General features: G+C 58.2%; 1 long non-coding RNA gene across 1 annotated transcript; it reads right to left on the bottom strand.

Moving 5' to 3' along the window:
* Nucleotides 1-14,372: 14,372 nt before the first annotated feature.
* On the bottom strand, nt 14,373-16,951 carry LOC109493605. Its single transcript, XR_002147880.2, has 3 exons — nt 16,151-16,951; nt 14,802-14,934; nt 14,373-14,647 (listed from the first exon to the last, which is right to left on the bottom strand). It is a non-coding gene; the product is annotated as an uncharacterized LOC109493605 (long non-coding RNA).
* Nucleotides 16,952-24,660: the final 7,709 nt, after the last annotated feature.

Here is a 24,660-nt window from a genome sequence, read left to right as displayed (position 1 = left end):
GCTGGAAAAGAGAGAAGGAGCCAGAGAGGGAGCCTCGGAATCTCTGTGGCGATTCCTCCTCGCACCGCGGTGTCAGGCACCAGACTGCAGTCTCCGGAGAGGGACGCGGGCATCCGGGGACCCTTCCAGCTGAGAGGGAAACAGGAGAGGCCCGTGGGATGTCAGCGCACCTGCAGGGAAGAGTGGAGGTCGCCCCCCACGGAGCCCACGGTTCACCCGGAAAGTCCGCACGGAGACAGTGAGTCTTGGGTGGGATTTGAACCAGTCTTGGGTTCAAGACAGTGAGTCTGGGGTTTGGAACCGATGGTGCTGGAGGCAGTTAGGCGACCAGACAACTCTTTCTCCAAATCCCTGCAAATGGGGACACGGGGGATCCTGTGGAGAGAGACAACACGGGGAATCGGGTCCCACGAGGCGGGCAGAGTGGAGCCTGTCACGTCTCCAAGTGCTGGGTGGCCGCTGTCTTACTCGGGGATGCCGCTGCAGATGAGAAGAAAGTGTGGATCTGAGAACACGACCGTTGTGTTCCACGGGGAGTGAGTGGCTTCACTACAGGATGCCTTTAAGGACGTGCTGTGTAGGGCGTCTGTGACATGTTTAGCACAGATGTTGGGAAAGCCTGGGAACGGGCCTGAGAAACTCAAGCTCATGAGCTGAGTTTCGCGCACGGTGCAAGAAGACAGCGCCCATCCCGGGGAGAGCTCGGGAAGTCCCTCCGTCGCCTCGCACGCAAGCACTGACCGCCGGGTTTGCCAGACGGTGCGACGAGCACCAGGGCGGCAGGTGCTCTTGCGGGGCCTCCCTGGCCTCCGTCGTTCACCGGCCACACTCGGACATTTTTGCCAGATGCTGTGGAGCCTGCACTGGGAGATAACAATCATGCAAACAGAAGTTAGAACACAGAGAGGAAATTTCCCTATTCCAATTTGCAATTCAAAGGGTGGCTTTCGTCCCTGTCAAGTACGGGGAGACCAGAGCCCTGTGGCTCGGCTCGCTGTGGGCCGCAGACGAGCCTGACCTGGGGTGAGAAAGGCAGACAGACCCCCGGTAAAGATGCTCGTCCCCCGCGCCCCAGCCTGGGAAGAGACCAGAGCAAGCTGGGTGCTTCAATCTCACGGGCCCCTTTCCGGAGTCCCTGATGGGACAGCCAGAGCAGGAGCTGCTGCTGGGGGCGGACCAGCCCGGCCCGTCTCGGGGCCCTCCTGGAGCTCCCGAGCGGGGCTGGACCTCCCACACAGGCCGGCCCTGCGTCGTCCAGGCCCGTCTTGCGAGGACAGGGAAGGATCTCCCTTCGGAACCCCCTCGGGACTTCTTGCACGTGATCGGCTCAAGGGGAGCCCCCCTCGAGTCAAAGTGAGCCCCGAGCTGGGGCTGGGATGGCTAATGGGCTCTGCCCCCGGGAGCTCCAGCCCCCTCCCCTTAACCCCAGGCCTCCGCCCAGCAGTGACAGGCAGTCACCTGCAGGCATGCTGCACCCCTGGACATGATCTGGACAAAGAGGAGAGAGAGGAGCCCGCCAGCCAGAGTCCACGGCGGCCGACATGCCGAAGACAGACGCCCAGGGTGTGCAGCACACGTGATCCACCGCATCCTGGGGCCAGGGTACGGCCCACGCTTCCAGGGAGTGACTGCAGTCGACAAAGGCCACTTAGAGTAAAACATGTCATCTCAAAATAATTGTCTCCCGTGGCTCCCAATTCCCAAAGAGCCTGAGGGTTCAGATTTGCCTCTGATTCCCCCTCACTGTCCTCAGTAATACAGCCCAGTATCGCTTAAAGCACTGATGATTTTTGACCAGGGTTTTAAAACGCACTCGAGGGGGCACCTGGGTGGCTCATTCAGTTAAGCATCGGACTTCGGCTCAGGTCATGATCTCACAGTTTGTGGGTTCGAGTCCCGTGTCGGGCTCTGTGCTGACAGCTCAGAGCCTGGACCCTGCTTCGGATCCTGTGTCTCCCTCTCTCTCTGCCCCTCCCCCGTTCATGCTCTGTCTCTCTCTGTCCCAAAAATAAAAATAAAAACGTTGAAAAAAAAATTTAAAACGCACTCGAGGGGGCATCTGGGTGGCTCATTCGGTTAAACGTCGGACTTTGGCTCAGGTCATGATCTCACAGTTTGTGGGTTCGAGTCCCATGTCGGGCTCCGCTCTGTGCTGACAGCTCAGAGCCTGGACCCTGCTTCGGATCCTGTGTCTCCCTCTCTCTCTGCCCTTCTTCCACTCATGCTCTGTTTCTCTCTCTCTCTCTCTGTGTCAAAAATGAATAAACATTCAAAAAATATGTTCAAATATAATATAAAATGCACTCGATTATCCTAAAGTGCCAAATGTAAAACTTGCCACTCTCTGGAATCTGTTGAACTGTATTCACCTTAATGTGAAGACCCGGAGCCCCGGGTGTGCACGTTGAGGGAGGCTAACTCTGACACTGTGCCCTTGAAACCAACCAGAGGCTGCAGCCGCCCCCTCCTGTGCACGGATGCAGGGATGCCCCGATTCCTGCTCTGGGAGGGGGGCCTTGCGAGCCTGACTTAGGCGGCACCAGGCTCTTCGCTCGTGGCCCGGTCCCGGCACGGACGCGTTCAGGGGTGCCAGCAAACTGCACCCCGTCCGCATCCCATGAGCCCCACGGCAAGACTCCAGCCAAGGCGGTGGTTCTCAAAGTGTGCTCCCTGGGCACAGGCACCCCCTGGGGACATGCAGAATTGCAGACGCCTGGGCTCCACCCAAACCTGCTGAGTCAAACCCCAGCCCTCCTTGACCCAGTGCCCCCGCTTGCTGTCTGAGCATCTGCCCTCTCCCCTGTACTGGGGACGGGCCCCTAGCAGCAGTGACAGCAGGGGAGCATCCGGCATCCCTCATCTGCACCCAGGAGAGGGGAGAGGGGCGCTTTTCCGTCCCAGTTTCCCCGCCCTGCACACTCTGCTCCCAGTGCACCTGGTAGACCAGAGAGAGGGCAAGCCCCTCACCAGCTGTCCAGCTTGAAAGCTGGAGCCAGCTCCAGGGAACAGGCATCGCTAGGGAGTGACCCAGTGCTCAGTCACCTAAGCAAGGGGCCAACTTCGCTTCTAGCCTGCAAGGTCGGACCTCAGGGTCCCTAGAATTTCTAAAGTAGCCTGCACTTGATGGTGTTGCTTCTGAGCTGAGAGGACACCGAGATTTCACATGGAACCCCAGCGGGACTCAGGTCCAAATGGAACCAAACTCCGGTCAATTCTGTCTTTTATCAAGTGCCCTGTCGCTGTTGGTTAAATTCAAATTAGCTTCAGCCCAGTCAAGCGACTTGCCCAGATTCTGACAAACAGCAAAGGTTTGAGAAAGGAAATAAAAGGGTCCAAAGACAGTCCTGAAGTCTGCAGCCCAAGAATGCAGCCCTGGGGAGAGCAGAGGGGCCCTGACGGCAGGCCAGGCTGATTTCCCTCTCGTTTGCATAAATTTGCATATCACCGCCCTGCAGCTTCCACCCTAAGTGTCCGGCAAGACCTTGGAGGGCAAGACCTTGGAGGGCTGAGGGCTGGGGGGGGTGGGGGGGGGTTCTGCAGACTCCTGGGCTGACCCGGCAGATGGCACCCTCCTTGGGGCCACAATGCAGACCTCGAGGCCTCCTCTCCTCTAGTCTGCTCTGAGGTGAGTCACACACGGGGCAGCGGAGGAGGCTGACAGCTGTTCTGAACCCAGGGAAGCCACTTGACGGGCCCCACCACGAACGGTGCGTGCAGCCAGCCTGCCTAAGGCCACACCCGCCTAAGGGTGACAGTGACCGAGCACACGGCCATGGCCAGCCACGCACTTCAGCCCACAGATGGTCCCACGGAAGCGTGCCCTGAGCCCGCCCCACACTGTCCCCCACCGGCTCCCCACCCGGAGCCGTACTTCAGCCCTGTCCCAGGAGACAGAAAGAATGGAAGGGCATTTCAACGCCTCCCACCTCCAAGAACCAAAGAGAGAAAGGAACTCATGCCTCTCCAGCTACTGTTAGTGGTTAGTTTTCCACCCAGCACTCACCCCGGATGTGCACCCAGAGAGCCCTCTCCCTCTGGCTAGTGCCCTGCATCTCCCACCGCCCGGACGGTAGCTGAGACCCTGCCTGCCTGCACGTTCCTGTCTCCTGTGATTTCCTCCACGCTGGCCTCCTGGAAGCCGGGGTCCCAGCATGGTGACAGGACTGCTTCCCAGAGTCCTGTGCCTGCTCCCGGCTCTGTTCCCTTTCCTCTCCCCTCCGCCCCCAACCTTCTGCACACCGTCCATCTGTCCATCCGTGGTGTCCACGTTCTCCGTCCATCCTCCATTCATTCCTGGTCTTTCCCATAATCCTCTGAGTCATGGAGACATTGGCCCAGCTACATCTTCCCCACCCAAATTTGGCCCATTTTATCACCATCATCTTGCTCACCCTCACGACTACTCCTTTTCTCAATTTTTTTTACTTTTCCCTTCATTTAAAAAGAAAAAACAACGACCACCCTCCTTGTTACTTATTCCCTTTGTATCTTTTCTGTATAATTCTCTCTTTGTTAAATCAGTCCACTGCTGACACCACCATCCATAGTCAACTCTTTCATGAGGACATCTTGATTAGCTTGAACATCCTACCGTCCAGAACCATAACCTCCTGTCCAGCGGGCCCTCCAGAGCCCAGAGAACACGCCGAAACACCCAAGGGGCCCTGTGGAAACAGGTAGGGGGCAGATAAACATTTGACGAGCCTGAGCCAACTCCAAAGAAGGATCCAAGAGGATTCATAAAGTGACGGTAAAGCAGGCCTTGACAGCATCCTCCCATGTTTTATTTGGTTGATCAAACCACAAAACCGAAGAAAAATTAATGAGTTAGGACTGTCAAGAGTGCAGACACTCTCTTTTCTAGATAGGAAGGAAGCCGCCACCCAGGGCAAGACAGAGACGTAACCAGAACAGTATTAAAGCAACCACAGTTTAAGACCGATTCCCCTTCGGTTATCTGCGCTGTGTCAAATTCTGATCTATACAGGGACAGGAAGCTTCTGGACACCTTCGAATTCTCTGCAAAAGACCAAAAGATGGGTCTGGTCTACGTGGTCCTCTTAAACTCCGGGGATCTGAATTTTATTCTTCTTCATTTTCTGCTTTCTTCACCGTAGATAAAAATATCTGATTTTTCTCAGAAGTAGGAGAGTGCCTCTCAGCCTCCCCCAAATCATCACCTATGTCCTAGATTATTTGAGACGTGTTTTCTGCAACAGCTTTTGGTGGCTAAGTGTTGAGGTTCAGTGCCATAACGTTCAGTAGTGACAAATCTCTGACATTTTGAGGCACTGAAAGAGATTTGCTGCTGTAGTAATTTGGAGACGCTTTTAAAAATCTTGGTGGGGCGTGGGGCACCTGGGAGGCTAGTCAGTTAAGCGTCTGACTTTGGCTCAGGTCCTGATCTCACAGTCTGTGGGTTTGAGCCCCTCGTCGGGCTCTGTGCTGACAGCTCAGAGCCTGGAGCCTGCTTCAGATTCTGTGTCTCCCTCTCTCTCTGTTCCTCCCCTGCTCACACTCTGTCTCTGTCTCTCAAAAATAAATAAAAATTAAATTTTTTTTTGATCTTGGTTGTATAGATGGAGGGAGAGATGGATGTGTGCATGCATGGAAGGAAGGATGGGTGGACAGATAAATAGAAACATGGATGGATACATAGATGGATAGGTGCATGCTTGGAAGGAAGGAAGGAAGGAAGGAAGGAAGGAAGGAAGGAGGAAAAGGAAGGAAAAAGGGTAGATGGGTGGGTGGGCGGGTGGACAGATGGATGGATAGATGGATAGGAAGTCGGGCAGTTGGGTGGGTGGATGCATGCATGAAAGGAAGGATGGATGGGTGAATGGATGGATGGGTAGGTGGATGGATGGATGGATGGATGGATGGATGGATGAATGGATGGATGGATGGTTGAGGAAGGGAGAGAAAAGTCAAGGAGGGATGGGGCATAGGGGAGGAGAGACCAAAGGAGAGGAAGCCAGATAAGCTGGCCGCATTCATGGTTACTCTTGTTCTGTCTTGGCTCATCACCCCCTCCCCCCACCAGTGCAGTCCCCATGCAGTCAGCAGGATTTCTCTCCTGCTATCAGCACAACAGAGTCAACTCTGAACTCAGTTCTTAGAGTTGCTTTATTCAGAATTCACTAGTGGTTTGAATTCGCAAATCCTGTGGTTTTACACCTAGCTACAGAGGTCAATATTTACGGCATGCTAACGAAGCCACACACTCACGGAATTGCTCCCAGCCAAATCCCAAATCCCAGATACATATATGACTAACTCTGAACATGTCCTGCAGGTCCAAACGATGCAAATGACGACAAAGGATAGGCCAGGAGTTCCCCCAAGGAAACGAAATTAAGTAGAATCTTACTCGAAAGTAATTTTACGACAAAGAGCTTTAAAAATGTTTATGTATGTTGACTTGTAATCCTCTCTCTAGAAATATATCCTAAGAGGGGCACCTGCGTGGCTCAGACGGTTAAGTGTCTGACTCTTGATTTCAGCCTAGGTCCTGATCTCACGCTTCATGAGTTCGAGCCCCGCATCCGGCTCTGTGCGGACGGCTCGAAGCCTGCTCTGGATTCTCTCTCCTTCTCTCTGCAGCCCCCTGGCTTTATTCTCTCTCTCTCTCTCTCTCTCTCTCACACTAAATAAATAAACTTAAAATATATTCTAAGGAAATCATCAAGAATACTAGGATTTATATTTTTAAAAGTTCACCCAAGAATTTGTCATAGTAACATATGGTATCAGCCTGCATTTCTAATAATAGGGGAATTATGACATAAGCTATGGTACATAAAATGATGATTTAATATAGCCATTAAAAATCTTGTTTACAAAGGAATCTGATGTCGTCAGTAAGTGCTTACAATATAATCTAGCATTGAATAGAGAAAACATCAAAAATACAACCAAAGTAACTCTTTAGGGAAAATTACCATAATGAAATCTGAAACACACCAAGAATAAGATTCACAACTGTTTATCTCAGTAGAATTGTGACTAAGTTTTACTTCTCCCTTTATATTTTTCTGTATTTTCCAGTTTTCTACAAAGATAGGCTTTTTAAATTTTCATTTATATATATTATAATATATATTATATATATGTATATATGTTTATATATGTATATATATGTGTGTATATATATATATATATATATATATATATATAATTTATTGTCAAATTGGTTTCCATACAACCCCAGTGCTTGTCCCAACAGGTGACCTCCTCAATGCCCATCACCCACTTTCCCCTCTCTCCCCCACGCCCATCAACCCTCAATTTGTTCTCAGTATTTAAGAGTCTCTTATGTTTTTTTTTAATTTTTTAATGTTTATTCATTTTTGAGAGAGAGAGAAGGAGACAGAGTGCAAGCAGAGGAGGGAGAGAGAGAGAGGGAGACACAGAATCCAAAGCAGGCTCCAGGCTCTGAGCGGTCAGCACAGAGCCCGACGCGGGGCTCGAACTCACAAACTGTGAGACGTGACCTGAGCTGAAGTCGGACGCTCAACCGACTGAGCCACCCAGGCGCCCCTAGAGTCTCTTATGGTTTGCCTCCTTCCCTCTCTGTGACTTTTTTTTTTATTTTAATTTTCATTTTTATCAGGGTGACATCCTCTGAGAACCAGGAAGGAACCAGAAGGCAAAAGGGCCGGGACCACAGCGTGGCATCTCTTCACGCCTCCGGCAGGAAAGATGGTAACTGCCCGGGGGATCCCCGCCCCTCCCCGCCCCTGGTGCACCTGCTCCGGTAACTCTCAGGTTGGATAACGCAGGCGGGTTTCCAGTGTCACTTCTCCTACCCCCTCGTCCCGGTGTATTTACGTTCAGTATTCCAGTCATGTTATTTGTGACTATTGGGACTCTTAGGATATTCTTCAGCATCCATTCCTCCCGTCATCAGCCTTCGAAAGTAGCTCCTGACATGTTACTCGGGAAGAGGGGGTTAATTAACCTCTCCCGCCCTCTCGCCCTCTTCTTCCAACCTCTCGTTTTACCACGTTTTGGGTCAACGTTATCAACAGTCACCATTTCGCCAGTGACAAGCGAGTTACCTCGTCTTTGTTGTTTCCGACAGTTGGAAACAAGCGTCTTTGTGTTACTGTCACCAGAAAACATCTATCCACGAGGGAGGTGAGCCGAGAGGCGCTGCCCTCCGGCCCAGGGCCGGCGCTCCCCTCCTCGCTGGGGCCAGTTTCTGATTTCCGACAGCTCTGTGAGGTCTGCCTCCTGTCGGTCGGCACCCCGGCTTTCTCAGGGGGTCTATTGTTTGACTCTGGTTTTAGTTGCCTGCTTTTTCCCTGGGACATTTGCCTGGATTGTTGTCTCAGAAGCGTTCCAGGCCCTGAATCACGGTTGCTGCTCTACGAGGCTCATTTCTTCCTGGACGTCTCTTTCCTTGGTTTTGACATTCGAGGGTCCTCCAGAACACAGCTGGCCGGAGCTCCCTCACCCGCCCCCGGAGACGGGGGCGGCCGGGGCTGTGTGATACCCTGACTGACAGGGGGGTCTGCACGCAGGGCTCTCGTCCCATAAATGGGAGGAACGCCCATTCCCCGGGACACCTCGTGCTCCAGCACACTCACCAGCCCTTTGGGTCGAGGCCTTTCCCGGGGGAACCTGGGAGGCGAGGCACAGAGAGCTGAGACCAAGGTCATATGGGCACGCACTTCACCTCTCTCCGCCCGGCACACACCTGAGTCGGGGGCCCCAGGGTCGGGTCCCAGAGCATCCTGCAGCCCTGCTCCTGCCCCCCCCTGCCCCCGCCGGAGGGGCCGGTCTTGGGCACAGCGAGGGCTGTCTGCCGACCACGTTCTCTGCAGCGGGGGCAGCAAGTCCTTCCTCAACGGGACGCCGGGACACATCCCAGGGTCGCTGAAGCTTCTAGTACCAGACACATCATCACAGTAGTAGCAAAGGCTTTCAGGATCTCACGTCCCAAGGGAGCACGCGTCCCAAGGAAGCCAAGTGGGACATTACCACCCAGACCACTGCCGGACAGGTATGAGGAAGGGTCACAGCGGGGGGAGCCGCCCTTGGGATGCGTCTGGGCCCCGGTCAGAACCACAGTCGCAGCAGCCCCGGCTCTAACCAGAAGCAGCAGCATGTGGAGCCCCCGGAGGTGGCCGGACAGGTGGCCAAGGGCCCCCCGGAAGGACGCTTTGTTGAGAAGGTGCTCAGCCCTCCGCGGTGACACATGTTGGAAGGCCAAACGTGAACATTCTCAGAGTAGGGACGAGACCACAGAGCAGACCCTGTCCGCTCCAGCCCGGACAAGTGCCCCAGCCACCCTCTCCCCACATGACAGAGGGGAGAGCCTGCCGGCTCCCTGGGGCCAGCTTGTAGAAGGAACCCCCCGCGCGCTGGGGCCGCAGGACGGAGGTCGGAGCCTGTCTGCGTGTTCCCTAAACGCTGAGCACGGCTGCCTGTGTGAACTAATGGGATTTCGTGAGTTAGAAATGACAGGGAGGAGGAGGAGGCTGGCGTGCACCGTGGTGAGCAGAAAAGCACACGTTCTCTTTGCCCTTAAGTCAAGGGCTAGATCCGGCACACCACGTGGGTGGGAAAGGCCCCCCCAGAGTCCTGAGAGCTCCCGCACCTGCGCCCGAGTCGGGTCCAGTCCCTGGGTCTCTGGCAGGGCTGAGCCACCAGAGACCCCCTCAGAGCCCCACAGGACGGTGGTCTCGGCACTCACAGGCCCCCGGGTCCCTATGCCAGGTCCCCCGCTCTGCCCATCTGGGCGCGGCCCCTCTGAGGGGCTGGAGGCTGTGGGCGGAACACCTATCCGCCAGGCCCACCTGAGACAGGGCTCCAGCCTCCTCACGGGGGCACACGGACAGCCCTCCAGGACACCCGCGTCCAGAAGAAACCTCCGTGTGCCCACCCAGGTCCTGTCTGTGGGTGTAGGCAGGTGCGGAGGAGGAGGAAAACCACCGAGGCAGAAATGTGTTGAAATCCCCAGGTGTTTTCTTACGGAATGACCCAGCCCACAAAGCCAGTCCTCAGTGCGTGAGAATCAGGGCCTGGCCCGGTTCCTGCAGAAGGACAGCGATGGCCTGAGCTATCTCGGGGTCTGTAGTTCCGGGGGCCACAGAGGACCACAGCCTAGGGCTTGGTTCACAGGTACGGATTAACGGGGTCACCTGTTCAGGATGGTCTCAGATGCTAAGAAAGTCAGCCCAAGCAGACCTTCTAAGGGAGAAGCAGGCGCTGACCGCCGGCTCTCAGTGTCCCCTCCCTCCCCTGCCCTTGGCCCGAGCCCAAGTTCAGAGGGAACTTTCAGAACAGAATGTCAGCACGGCTCTGTCCGGAGTGCCCTACCGCGTGAGGATCGGGCCTCCGTCTCCCGCACAGAAGATCCGCCCCGGCATTCTCGGGACACCACCCTGTTCCTGCCCAAAGCCCGGCGAGGGCCTCGGGGCCCCACGGGGACCTGCCCACCCACGTGGGGTCTGTCCCCCCCCCGCCGGCTTCCTGGGCCCCGTCCGGCTGCCAGCAGATACGGGCCCCAGAGGAAGACAGCCCATCCTGCCCAAGGCTCGCTCACGCAAGGGCACTGAAAGCTACCACGTGAAAAGGACTTGCTTCTTTAAAATAGCAGCGCTGTGGGAACCATTAGATGCTACGTTCTTTCCTGTGCCTGATGTTCAAATACTTAATTTTCCTGGATGCAAGTGCCAGGAAAATACCTTGTCTCTCCTGGAGAACAGCCCTGCCTTTTCTTTCCTTTTTTCTTTTAATTACCAGCCGGCACTTTAAAGACTCCTTAGCTGCTGAGACATCAGTTAAATGTTAACTCGGCCCCAACGTCCGTCCACTGCCCTTCAGGCTCCTCGCGTGTTTGTTTTGCTTCCCCACATTTGTACTCGAGTTGCCCGATTTTCTCGATTTTGTTTTAACCTCGCGAGCCGCCGGGGCACCAGCCACGCCTTTGGAAGCAGGGAGAATTGAAGGGCTCGCGGCAAAGAGGTGCCGGCCGTCGGCTGCGCGGGGGAGCGGGACAGCAGGGGGGCACGAAGTGGCCACGGCCACCAGCGTCCAGGGGAGCGCCCGGTCTCCGGGTCCAGGCAGGAGGGGGCACGGGGTGTCCACGGAGGCCGTGGCTGTGGGACAAACGGGCCCGAGACTCGCGTCTTCGGAGAGCCAGAGCACGTCCTGATTTCAGGGGTTTGGGGATGTGGGCCGTGGCCAGGCTGCGATGGCGGTGACGGTGGCGACGGCTGACCGGGCCCCCGGGGCAGCCGCCGTGGGCTAGTGTGTCGGCGCAGAGGCACAAGGTGGTAGCACTGGGTGCGCGTTGGGTCAGGAAGAACGGACTCCAGCCCTCGAGGTGGGCTGGGTTCTGGGGAAGGGGACAGCGACCTCACTCCCACCTCAGTGGGAGGGGTGCCACCGGACACACAGGCATTAAAGCCGCCATGCTGACACTGTGGCGTGCAAAGACCTTCCAGTCCCGACCAGAACTGGAGAGACAGATGTGCTGGCTGGTGTACCCCCTGCTGCCCACCAGAGTGCCCCCCCATGGACGCAAGGGGCTGGAGAACCATGTGTTGCTCCTCCAGCACGCTGCCAACCCCCCCAGCACCCTGTTAGCCCCCCAGCACCCTGCCAGCTCCCCTAGCACCCTGCCAACCCCCCAGCACCCTTTCAGCCCCCAGCACCTTACCAGTCCCCCCAGCACCCTATTAGACCCCCAGCACCCTGCCAGCACCCCAGCACCTGTTAGCCCCCCAGCACCCTGCCAGCCCCCCTAGCACCCTACCAGCCCCCCCAGCACCGTACCAGCCCCCCAGCACCTCTTAGCCCCCCAGCACCCTACCAGCCCCCCCAGCACCCTGTTAGCCCTCCAGCACCCTGCCAGCCCCCCTAGCACCCTGCCAATGCCCCCAGCACCCTGCCAGCCCCCAGCACCCTGCCAGCCCCCCTAGCACCCTGCCAACCCCCCAGCACCCTTTCAGCCCCCAGCACTCTACCAGCCCCCCAGCACCCTGTTAGCCCCCCAGCACCCTGCCAGCCCCCCTAGCACCCTGCCAGCACCCCCAGCATCCTGCCAGCTCCCCAGCACCCTGCCAACCCCCCCAGCACCCTTTCAGCCCCCCAGCACCCTACCAGCCCCCCAGCACCCTGTTAGCCCTCCAGCACCCTGCCAGCCCCCCTAGCACCCTGCCAGCCCCCCTAGCACCCTGCCAGCCCCCCTAGCACCCTGCCAGCACCCCCAGCATCCTGCCAGCTCCCCAGCACCCTGCCAACCCCCCCAGCACCCTTTCAGCCCCCCAGCACCCTACCAGCCTCCCTAGCACCTGTTAGCCCCCCAGCACCCTGCCAGCCCCTGCTAGCACCCTGCCGGCCCCCCAGCACCCTGCCAAGCCCCCTTAGCCCCCTGCCAGCCCCTGGCCCAGGCCAAGCATATGCCAGCTGCTGGCTGGAAACTCTGAGCCAGAGAGAAAGGGCTGCCCAGGCCCGGCTGCCTCCCATCTCCGCCAGGAGTGTGTTTGGCTTTTGCTTGCCTGGGAACAATGGAAAAGTAGACTCTAATTAGCCTCTGGCTCTGAGGCGAAGAGGACAGCACAATATGTGCTTTCTCATTTAAAAAAAAAAAAAAAAAAAAAAAGGCACGGAACCAGAGCTCCTCCTCTCAAAACCCTGCCTTCTGCTGACTCAGCTGGAAACATTACCCTCAGCAGCTGTGCTGTTTGCGACGTTAATGTCGTGTGATGGATGGAGGTGAACGAAGGCATCTGCGCGCCATGAGGGCCCCGGGGAAGGCAGGGTGCAGAAAATGATCACGCTCGTCCTCGAGAGCCTGGCTGATGGGCTCCAGGGCCCTGTGCCTCCTTCTGGGGTCGCCGTGGCCTCTGCTCGGGACTCCATCCATGCCGGACGTTCCCGGGGCCTCTCTCTGGGCCTCCAAGGCCCTGTGCCCGGGACTCTGGGGGCCAGGCCGCTCCCAGCGCCACCCAACACTGCGGGACCAGAGCAAAGACCAGCTCTGAACCCCAAAAGCCAAGAGTGAAACCGGGAGCAGCATAAAGACGGAGGGTGGCCCTTCCCCAGCATTTCATCTGCAGGCGTCACCCCTGCAGGTACACCTGCTGAATCGAACCTGCGATTGCTCAGGCCCCGAGCACGGCGCGTTCGCACACCGTGTCACAGCTCCGCGGAGCATCACAGCTGGTGGCGAAGGCCATCCGAGCAGCATTTATTCCTCCCGGGTCTTCCTCTTCCACTCAGCGGGGACAGGCACTGCGCGGTTCCAGGAGCCCAGCACGCAGCTCAGGGGATTGTGGCCTCAGCAGAGCAATGGGCTGTCCCCTGTCCCCAGCTCACAGATGAGGACTGAGGCGGAGCGACTCCAGGACCCCAGCCACCTGCTGTCCCGCCTGGCTTCCTCCTCGGCCACCTCTGCAGGCTGAATTCTGTCTTCTGTGGGTTATTGAGCACCAGACCCACTCAGGGTTACCAGCAACCAAAGTCAGGCTATCGCGGGGCACCAACATCGTGGGCCAGAGGAAGCCTGGATTCAGACAGACAGTGATGCGCATGGTGTCACCGGAGGAACCTTTACGGAGCAGGTGCTCTATCCTGGGCCCCCACGTGCAGGCTGCGGCGGGCAGGCAAGAGCAGGGCCAGCGGGTCTCCAGGGATGCCAGAAGCCAGCACCTTGCAAAAGGAGCCCTCTCTCCAGCTGAGGTCACCAGCAGCCAGGCCTCTGTGCCAGAGGGCCCTGGTGTCCTGTGACCCACAGAGGTCCCTGACACCCTGCAGCCTTCTCCCAGCCTCTGAGAGGGGACGCCGGCCCTGAGATACCGAGAACGGCCCTGTCTACAACCTGCTTATCACGAAAGCCACCCATTCCTGGCGGGAAAATGAAGGACGGGGAAGGTGTTTTCTGTACCGGTTCTTCCCTGTTCTTCAAGTGGCCACGGATACGTGGCCCATCCCGGTGATGCAGGCAGCGTCTGGGTGAGAAGGAGATTGCAGAGAGGTGGAGACGCCAGCGGATACACACACACACACACACACACACACACACACACGTTCTGCGATATTGAGAACGGAGGGCTTGAAGTCTCTCAGAAGAATGGAAAATTTTTAAATCAAACATACTCCTTACCAAACAGGAAGTAAAACAACTTCCCTGGTTGAGAACTTTTCTTAAACGCGTTTCCCAGTTTGGTAACCAACAGTGCCACTCGCTGCGCCTTCGTGTCCTGTAGGGGATACGCGACACGCCCTCATCAAGGACACGTCATACGGTGTGAGGCTACCCTCATTCCCTTTCACTGTCTGGACCGTAGGGACGAGCGTGGTGCCCTGAGTGCGAATTGCACCCCTAACCCCAGGAGGACGGCATTTGGAAGCCGGTGGCCTTTGGGGGTTCATGAGGGTGGGGTTCACGGTGGGACTAGTGCCCTTACGGAAAGAGAAGACGGAGCCCTCTCTCCCGCACAGGAGGACCGGGCAGGAAGGCTCTGCCCTGAACTGGACCCCATCTGCCCCTGACCTCGGACACTTTGCCTCCGTCAGGAACACGTCTGCTGTCTAAGCCCCCATGGGTGCTGAGGCTGGTGGGTCCCGAGGCCCCGTGGACGGTCCCCTTCTGCATCTTCTTGCTTCGAACAGCAATGCCTCTGTGGGCTCCCTGCGGACAAAGCACATTTCTGTGATTTTCAGAGCCAGACTACAGCTCCCTGTGTGGCCGGGGGTGGGGGGGGATCCTATGTAGATACCCCGCAGGCACTCATGCCTCAATAATTCGCTCCCAGGCCGTGCCCTCGAGGCTCCTCCAGACACACCTGGACGCGCCCACCCTCTCCGCGGAGCTGGGCGCCCGCACTTCTCACGGCCACCAGCACGGGCAGAGTCGTGGGCAGGCTGGCTACATTCTCCCGGGTTCTGTGCCATGGGAACAATCCCTCTGCGTCCGACCTGTGCCAAAACAGAAACCACAACTGATAGTTTTATACAGCCCTCCGCGTTCTGAACAGACAGTACGTGTTTGCCCCAGAAATCCTGGAGAAAGAGGTGATTAAAACCCAATTTCCAGAATAACCTAGCAATACCTTCGGCTGAGAGGAAAGGTTCAAGAAGCACCCAGCAGGGTCTTGCTCTGCACCAGCACTAACCACGGGCCCTACCCGGTGAGGTCTGTGGGGACACCTCTGGGTTTTGCCCCATCAAGGTCCGTGCACCACAGTTGCTCAGTCTACCCGCCATGGTGTCCGAGAGCACGTGTCTCCACCACGTCCCCGCAGGGCAAACCCTACCGTCCCACCCACAGCTGTCCCCTGAGCAAGGCTTGGGTAAGGGATCAAGGACGCCAGGCGGTCAACATCAGTCTTTGCGTTCTGAAGTCCCGCGCCTGACCCTGCCCTTAGGATCACTCCTGCAACGCCCACATCCCTGCTCATTTTAAGGATATATCCAGGTCTGGGACACCTGGGGGCTCAGTCAGTTAAGTGTCTTGGCTCTTGATCTTGGCTCAGGTCACGATCTCTTGGTTCGTGAGTTCGAGCCCTGCATCGGGCTGTATATTGACAGTATGGAGCCTGGATTGGGATTTTCTCTTGGGATTCTCTCTCTCTCTCTCTCTCTCTCTCTCTGCCCTCCCCCCAAAATAAGTAAATAAAATTTAAAAATATACATATATAGCCAGGTCATTGAGGCCAACCTTCTAGGCAGCCCTTTGCAATGCCGCATGCCCCCTCAAAACCCCTAGAGTAACTTTCTAAAGCACAAAATGCCCAGCTTCCCCCGACCCGGGGGTCCTGATGGAGGTGTTGTGGGATGGGGCCTGGGCATTTCTTGATACCCTCTCCGGCTGGTCCAGACGTGTGGGCAGAAGAACCAAAGCAGGGAAAATAGTGAAATTTAGCTTAAATTCGAATTTAGCAAGAAGGGTGGTCAACTGAACTGGTTAATGTAGTCATGACTCAGTGGATGGGGAGAGAAACCTATCGTCAGAGACAGCACCTCGGGGTCACCTGCCACCTGGGGCGCACGGGGACTTCCATCTCCTTCCTGCCGAGCCCCGCTGTGCTCCACGTCTGTGGATAGGCAGTCGTAGGAGACGGTCCTCCGCTCAGAAAGACTGTTGTACCCCGTGATCTGCCAGCACCCCACCCTGCCCCCCCCCCAGAGTCACCTGTCCTCCGGGGGGGGAGGGCAGGTGCGCCCCAAACACCACACTGCCCCTCCCCCACGTGGTCCACGTGGGTCACCAGGACGTCAGGCGGCAGGCATCGTGCCCACACAGGGGTGCCAGGAGCTGGCCGGGATGTCGGGCCTTCTTCCCTCTCTCCCGATCTGGGCCCCGCGGCTCCCGGGCGAGGTGCAGACGTCCCAGAACTGTGGGCTCCCAGGTGCGCTGTCCTGTCTTCTCCTTTTCACTCCTGTGTTCTGACAGAATCGCAGACTTACAGGAAAGCTCCAATAGGTCAGTTCCCACGGCATCCGCAGCCAGACTCCACTAACATACACGCGTGCGCACACACACACACACACACACGAGGTCTATTCTGAGCCACGTGAGCGTCCTTGTAGGGATCCTGCCCCTTTGCCCTAAATGCTCAGGGGCGTTCTCTTACGCAACCGCAGCACAACCATACACGAGTGGAGCTGAGCCCCGCAAGGCCGGCGTGATCGGCAGGCCTCCTTCAGACTCCGCCGGCCGCGACGACGCCAGTTACAGCAAAGGACACATCAGCGTGGACTGCACGCGGCCGGCCGCCTCTCTTAGCACGACCGCAGACTTTCTCTCCTTTGGGGCGTCTGGAGGAGTGCAGAACCCCCGGCCCTCAGCGTGGTTTGTCTCACTCAGCTGTGCCTTCTTGGCAGAAATATTCCAGAAGGCAAGTGGAAGTGCACAGCCAAGCCCTCCGACCCCTTGGGCGCGGGCTGTGGGCACGGTCAGGGCCAAACCTTATCATGACGCGGCGCGGGCCTCAGGCGCCCCTCTAAGGGGCTGTCCTGGCAGCATCAGTCACTGGGTGGAAACAGCCAGCCGGAAGTGGGACGTCCCATCTGGGGGGGGGGGTGCACAGCACAGGGGCCCCCTTGCAGGCCTCAATCATCTGTGGCTTCTCGGCTGTGAGCGCACTTAATTTAGCCCGGCGCATCAATTGACCTCCGCACAGGCTGCAGCAAAGGCCTCCCGTGGGCCCGCCTGGAAATGCTCGGGTCCAAGTGGGGGCCAGCCGGGTGTCCAAGGCGGCCTTGGTGGGGGGGGGGGGTGGGGGGGCGGGCAGGCTTCTGCGCCCACCGGGCAGGGCCCGCGATTGTTATGTAAACACAGAAGCCGGGCGGGGGGTGGCTGGCCCATCTGCTGGGCACACTTCTGGCCCAACGCGTGCTCTCGGGGCCCTCACCATTTTCCATCCTCTTAGGTGAAAACTTGGAAAATGTAAGGGCTCTCAATCTCCCTTTCATTTGCAAACGAGCCATTTCAGCTAAGCGTGGCCCCCTATTCTTCTCTCGCATTTGTGTTTGTGAAAAGACCCGTCTCAAATTTCTGGAGCCGCAGCAGCTGCCGCCTAGGCCCCTTTTCATTGGGCGGCGCCCCGAGCCCCCTGCGCCCCCCTCCTCGGCCCCTTTGTCTCCGGCAGAGCCGGCCCCCTCTGACCCCCGGCCAACCTGGAGCCTCCTCCTTTGTCAGCCTCCCCAGACAAGTTTCCCCCTAAATCAAGCATTGTTTGGGCTCCTGAGGCCAGCACGTGCCCACGTCCCCTAATCTTTTAATTTCTCCCCAGGAAAAAGCAGCTGCTAGTGACACCCAGCTGTCGCGGGCCTGCCGCCCCAGAACAAGGGCAGCGGGAGGGGCCGCGGCCCGCGCTCAGATGCACATCTCCCCCTTTCTTCCGAGGGGTGGTGCTTTCTCTTCTCGCAACAGCTGGCCGCACGTGCTGTGAAATGCTGCCCCGCTAGCGAAGCCCTCCCACCCCCACCCCACCCCCCCACCCCCCGACTCCGCTGGCGTCCGAACCCCTTCCCTGCTGCGCACGCGGCCCAGCTTGCACTTGAGCGCCTTTGAGAACCAGAGCTTCGGTTTCAGAGACCCCAGCGTGTGTCGTTACCCCCTGGCTGCAAACATGATCATCTGATAAATTACAGAGGGAGACCCAGACCGGCTGAGAGACGCTGCAGGCTCCTGGCTCGGGCCCCACGCTGGCACCCGCGGAGGGGCCGTCCGGCTGCATGAACGCTCTTCGGGAGCCACGGCAAGAAGTCTGACGCGGGGCAAGCGTTCCTCCGGGCGTGCGGGACCGGGGCTCGAGAGACTCCCCCGGAAGCATGCGCCACTGAGGCCGGCCAAGCCCGGCCGGGTGTGCTGGGAGGGCTCCACGTGGTCCCTGCACGCTTGACTCTCTGGAGGCCTTTCTCGGGGCACACCTGCACCCCGGCCAGCTCTGAGGATGGAGCCCCGGGCCGCCTCCCTGAGCCTCCCAGTCACCGCCACCTGCTTGAACGTCCACAGTGATGGGAGTGCTCTCTCTCCACACTATCCAGGACCCCACCTCTCAGCACCGAGAGACCAATGTTTTTAAATTCGACTTCAAATAATTTACACTTAAGCGGCCACGTGCGGCCAGTGGCAACCGTGCCGGACGGGGAAACTCCCAACTGTGGGTCCTCGAACGTGGCACCACGTGAGAAACAGAGTGGTATTCCCCGATTTCATTCTTAAGGGTGTAACAGAGCTCTCCAAAACGCAGAAGACTTGAGAAAGATTCGCCCAGGTTGGAGGCTCCCGGCAGGCGGTCGCAGCCCCTCCCCGCCAGCTTCTGTCCCTTTCTGCCTGTTGTGGCCAGGGTTTCAGGGCTGTCCCGGCTCCAAAGTTGCACACAAAACAGCTGTCAGTGCAGAGCAACCGAATGCCCGAAGGTGACTCATGCAGCCGCAGGCAGCGTGGGCCCCTCTCCACACCCTCTGCACCTCACCTGGTGGGTAATTGAAACCCGACCCGGCCAGAGCATATGGTGAGCCGCACACCTGCCCTGCACGGCACCTGCTGGGCCTGGGGGTTGGTTTTGGGGGGGGGGGGGCGAGGCTGGCTCCGCTGCCCCGAGGCCACGGGCAAGCGTCCGACTCATTTGCATGCTCGACGTGGCCACGTGCCTGGACTTTGGGCAGATCTGACACGGCATGTCACCGCTTTTAAGATCAGCAAATCTGGAGAAAGCTGTGCCTCAGACAACAAAGCCGGCAGCCGTCTGGGACGTGCGCTCAGGCCTCCGCGGGGGCAGGCACGCACATGTGCTCACACACGCGCCAACGGGAACCGCCCCCCATAAGTGTGCGTCAGGGGCTAGGGACCTGTGGGGGTCCGAGAGCAGCCGCCCAGGGGCCAGTGGCCGGTGTCCTGCAGCCCCCCAAGAAGCCGAGTCCCCCGGGAAAGCTGGGCGCAGCGAGCAACACTCCGCTAAGTCAGGGCAGGTCCCTGGGGGCTTCTGTGCTTTGACATCTCGTTTTTTAGGTAAACAGATCCATCCCTCAGCTAAGCCGGAAGGACAATAGCCACTTATTGGTGTCATTACCATAGGACACTCCTTCCTGATGGTGGAGTTTTCAGACCACCCTCCCCCCCAGGAGATGTGAGCCATCTTGCTGCCACATGAGCTCTCGTGTCACCCTTTCTGCCCGTCTACACCCTCGGCTGCACAAGGAGGTCGTGGCGGGAGACTAAGGGGACAGGAACTATTCTGACAGCTTCTGTCTGCAGGACCCGGCCTGGAACCCAGAACGAGCCGTGAGTCCAGCCACACGGTCCTGTCGCCTCTTCTCTGAAGGTGATGAGGAAATCGTCGGTGAATGGAGGGCCCCTTACACAGCCTCCAACCCACCTCAGGCACCCGGGCCATCTGTCATAGCCATGGGGACAGCCATGTGCTTAATTGGGGTAGGACTTAAAAAGACACAGAAGATGGGCCATGTGGTGACCCAAGCAGGTCGCGAGGAGGGGAGGGCGTCCCCTACGATGTTGTGACACTTGAGGCCCGGCCGATGGCTGCGGTGAGGGCCGGAGGGTGGGGGGGTGACCCGGGTCCCCAGGCACTGGCCGCATTCCTGCCACCGCACGCCCAGCCCTTCAGGTCAGAGAGATCAGGCCTTCCCCCAGAGCCGCGGGCAGAGGGGGGGAAAGGTAACAGGCTGCGCCCTGTGAGGCCATTAGCAAACACAATGGGGAACTGTGAGGATAATCCAGTGAATAGAAGGAAAGCTGGCTTGTGCCAGCAGCCGAGGGCTGAGCTCATTATTCTAGACGGCAGATGGACGGTGGCCTGGTTGCTGAGCAGAACTCCCGGCTGCTGGCGGGGGAGCGGGAGCCGAGCACGGCACCGGGGACCCCTCCCATCCCAGCGGCCGCCCTTCCTCCCAAAGATCAGGGAGCCAAGGAAAAGCCGTGCTCTCGGTACGTTGGTCTCAGGTCAGCCCCTCGCCCCTCTCACCTGCCCCCAGAAGGCTCCACGGAGCACACGCATCTTCACTCAACTCAGACCCCCTGACCACAGGGATGGGGGTGCCTGGGGGGGGGGCTACGTCCCATTCTTCTGCCCTCAGCTTTGTTCTCACTGCCACACAGATAGCTTTCAACTCAACTGAGACACGTTTATACGGACGGGAGAGCAGAGCCCGCCGAGAACATTGGAAAGTGTTGGCGAGGGGGCAATGCAGCGGGGCTGGGCACACAGGGGGCACACAAATGGGGACGAAGTCTGAGCGCACTGGGAATGAGCACACAGGGCACGTGCACACTGGAGATGATCACCGTCACCATCACCATCATTATCATCATATCTAATCTTTAAACGGACCCCATGCCAGAAGGCAATTAAGTGCCCTGTCTACATTAGCTCACTTAATTCTCCTGACAGCCTTTTAATGCATGCACTTTACAGGTGCAGAACCCAGAACACAGGGGGTACGTTGACTTGCGCCCCGACACAAGGCCACACGAGCAGGGACTGAGTAGCCAGGATTGGAAGCACAGCGTGACTGCCCACTCTCGGGTCTGCGCCCTTCAGGGATGTTCAGACGGACATGGTTTGCCCCGGCGAAGCCTGGAAACAACTCACACAATCCCGAGAGTGAAACACTGTGGGGCAGGGAAATCAGGCAGTGGACAAGCCCAGGCCTCCCAGTGCATGAAGCTCACGAGAAGAAAACTTCAAGTCACACAATTTACACAACGTAATTCCGTTGTGAAAGTCCAAAAACTGGCAAAATCCGGCCATCTTTCGCTTAGCAATGGGTCTGCGTGCGGTAATATCTTAAACAAGGTAAGTCGACTGTTAACGCAGGTTTCAGGCCAGTGGTCACTGAAGCCACAGTAAGCAAAGGGAGGAGAATGTGCTGGAATGTCGGGAGGTGTGGTCACGCGCTCCCTTTAAGCAGGGTGGGGGCTTCCCGGATGTGTCTTTATTTCGCGCTGTTCCTTCTAACGGGCGCCTAAGTTGTATACACGGTTTTGTGTGCCTAGTGTATTGCAGAATTATTTTATTTTTTTTCTTATTTTTTTTTATTGCACAATTATTTTAAAAGCTTCTCTGTGACCCTCAACTAGAGAAGAAAACAAACGGTGATTAGGAGCTTCTAGACTCTGGCTCCTTCCCGTAGCGCCCTCCTCAGAATGTCTCCCCTGCTCTCAACTCCAGCCCCAGATGACCCTCCACCCCAGCCAGGTGCCCTGGCTCCACCAAATGGGAAAAACAATCCACAAATTTCCATTTACGGCGCATGTCGGTTTGTGCAAAAATATCACAGGTCATTATCTTTGTTTAAATTAACTTGAGGGGCGCCTGCGTGGCTCAGTCGGTTAAGCATCCAACTTCGGCTCAGGTCATAATCTCACGGTTCATGGGTTCAAGCCCCGCGTCGGGTTCTGTGCTGACAGCTCAGAGCCTGGAACCTGCTTTGGATTCTGTGTGTCCCTCTCTCTCTGCCCCTTCCCTATCATGATCTGTCTCTCTCTCTCTCTCTCTCCTCTCTCTCTCTCTCTCTTTCCCTCTGAAAAATAAATAAATATTAAAAATTTTTTTAGTTAACTTGAAGCCAACTCTAGGTCCCGTGGGTCTGAGGGGATAGGAAACCCAGGCTCAGGCTCACTGGGCCTTGAGCAGCCCCAGATCTGGGCAGCGTCCCCTTCGGGGCCATGGGCTGTGACCGGTGATGTCTCATATGCCCTGCAGCCCTGTCCTCCAGGTCCCCCCAGCCCCCAGGCTCCGCATGGAGAGCAGCCCCCCAGAATGCTCCCCAACACTGAAAGTGGTTTCTCCGAGAGCAGGAGAGGGTTGGCCCAGCCCCCAGGCTCTGCAGTCCAGGGGTCGGGGGGGGGGGGGGTCGGGGGACAAGTGCAGCATGACACTATGACAACCAAGCGCCCCTCGCTCTTTCCCCAGACACTGTTGTCCCCAGCACAGGAGCACTTGTACAAGCTCGGTGGCTGCGGCTGGCCCAAGGGCGGCACTTAGGAGGGACTCTCTGGCCAAACCCGCCAGACACAGGGTCACCTCTGACCACTGCCCTTTGTCCTCACAGGGGCACCCACCCTCCCCCAACCCTGCCTCCAGATTACCAGCGGGGCGATCCCCCTTCCCGCTGGGCAACAGGGCTCCCCTCCTGGCTCTTCCGCTCCCGGTCCCACCTTACCTCCCACCTGCGGCCCCTCTCATAGCCAGAGCATTTCAGGCTCTCCTGGCCTGGGGGTGGGGTGGGGTGGGGAGGGGGGGTAGGAGAGGAGGGGGCTGCCAGCCTGAGAGCTGAGAGCTCAGCCCCGACCTCCCAGCCTCCCGGCCTCTCTGCCCCCATCCGCCTCCCCCACCCCCGGGACAAGGGGCCACCTGCCCCCGGCAGCGTGGACAGCGGCTGGGCCACCGTAAGCAGGGCCCTGACGAGGGGCTCATCCAAGGCTGACTTTTGCCTTCATGGCTGCCCTAAGGCCTCGAGCGAGCGAGCGAGCGAGCGCGTGCACACGCGGACTCCGTGCCTGTGAGGCCCAGTAGGGTCCAGGTCATTGTTTGTTTGTTTGTGGCGGGTCTGTTATGCTTTATAGATCATTTGAAACCCGACAAAGTCTTTCTCATTTGCGGACAAGGTCCAACCTCAACAGACGGACACGAGGCTTCATTTCCACCACTTAGGTTGAGGACAAAATAGTCACACGTCAGCTCGCGGGGTGGTGGCAGTTCCCTGCACCCACATCCGGAAATCTCCGGTTCCGAACCCCAGCCTGTGTGCACAGAGGAGGGCCCGGCCCCCGGGAAGGCCGGGGTCTCAGTGGGGCCCCCACGGCCCAGGCACCCCTGCCGGGCAGGCTTGTCCCTGGACAGGTGCGGGAGCTGCAGATTCACCCGGGAACCGGGCCTCAGGGACGCGTCGCGTCACATTTGCTCGTCTGTCTCCCAAACACGAGCAGGAGATGTGCCCACGGGCTTGACAAAAGACCCCGGGAGACATGGATGGGGCCGGAGCCGGGTCGGTGAGTCCCACTGACTCACCACACCTGTCCAGGGCCTCCGGGGACTCTGCGATGTGCGAACATTCACTGCAAACACCGCACACACACACACACACACACGTGCGAGCGCGAGTGCACATGCTTCCCCACACACACGCGCACCTCCTGCCGGCGCCCGAGTGAGCAGGGGTGACTGGCACTCGCATTGTTCAACCAGGAATCATCTGGAATGTGAACACGGTGGGAATGTGTCAACGAGTCTGGCTTCGGCCCTCTTGTCCCCGGAACCTGCCGGAACTCCCACAGGCAGAGGCAGGATGTCTGGCCACGGGGTCTCCCGGGAGCGCCCTGCTCTGACTTCCAGGATCTTACTCCAGAGTTGAGACCCTCTCCTGGCCCTGTTCTGAAGGCCGCTGGGGGGTCAGCAAAGAAGCCCGGCCCGCTCGGGGGGAGACAGAAGCTGTCGCGGATGTGAAGTGTCTGTTCCAGACCAGGAAGCTCTGTATCACGCGTGGCAGCCTCCCCCCCGCAGGGGGGCCACGGACGGACAGGAAGTGGCTCTGGGGGTCTCTTTGTTTTCCTTCCCAAACACAGAGAGAGCCCAGGGAGGCCAGCGGCCCTCCTTTCTTCCTCCCACCGCACTGCCTCACACCCCTTGCACACACAGCACCAGCACCCCTGAAACGTCCCGGAAGCGATCACTCTCCCACCTCTGGAACTTTCCGGACACAGGGCTCTGAGGGAGCGGATGCATCAGCCCTGGCGTGTGGGGCTGGGGAGGGACAGGCAGAGCTGGCCCGGGCGGGGCCGGGGCCCCCGCAGGGCAGGGCAGGGCAGATGCGTGTGCAGCCTCATGACCCACAGGGAGGCTCGCCAGGGCCCGGTGGGGGGTGGGGGGGGAGGCTACGGGGCCGTGTCCATCAGCAGTGTGTGTGTGTGTGCGCACGCGCGTGTGCACAGTCTGACCAGTCCACCTTTCTCCTGAGGAATACTCTTAAACTCCCTCCACCATCCTGAAGTGAGATTCTCGGATACCACAGTGTGTCCACAACCACATGACAGATGGGAGAGAGAGAGAGAGAAAGGATGAAACGCCTGAGTAGCAACATGCCCGAGAACTAAGCAAAAGTCACGTCCAAGAAGATCTACTGGCGCAGCAAGTGTTCAGGCAGAACTTCCCGGGATGATGCAATCTGGTCCTC

Source organism: Felis catus, chromosome D4 (genome assembly GCF_018350175.1).
Source record: "Felis catus isolate Fca126 chromosome D4, F.catus_Fca126_mat1.0, whole genome shotgun sequence".
In the NCBI taxonomy this organism is placed as follows: Eukaryota; Metazoa; Chordata; class Mammalia; order Carnivora; family Felidae; genus Felis; species Felis catus.
Note: the sequence above shows the minus strand (reverse complement) of the source record. Positions and strands in the feature narration are given on the sequence as shown.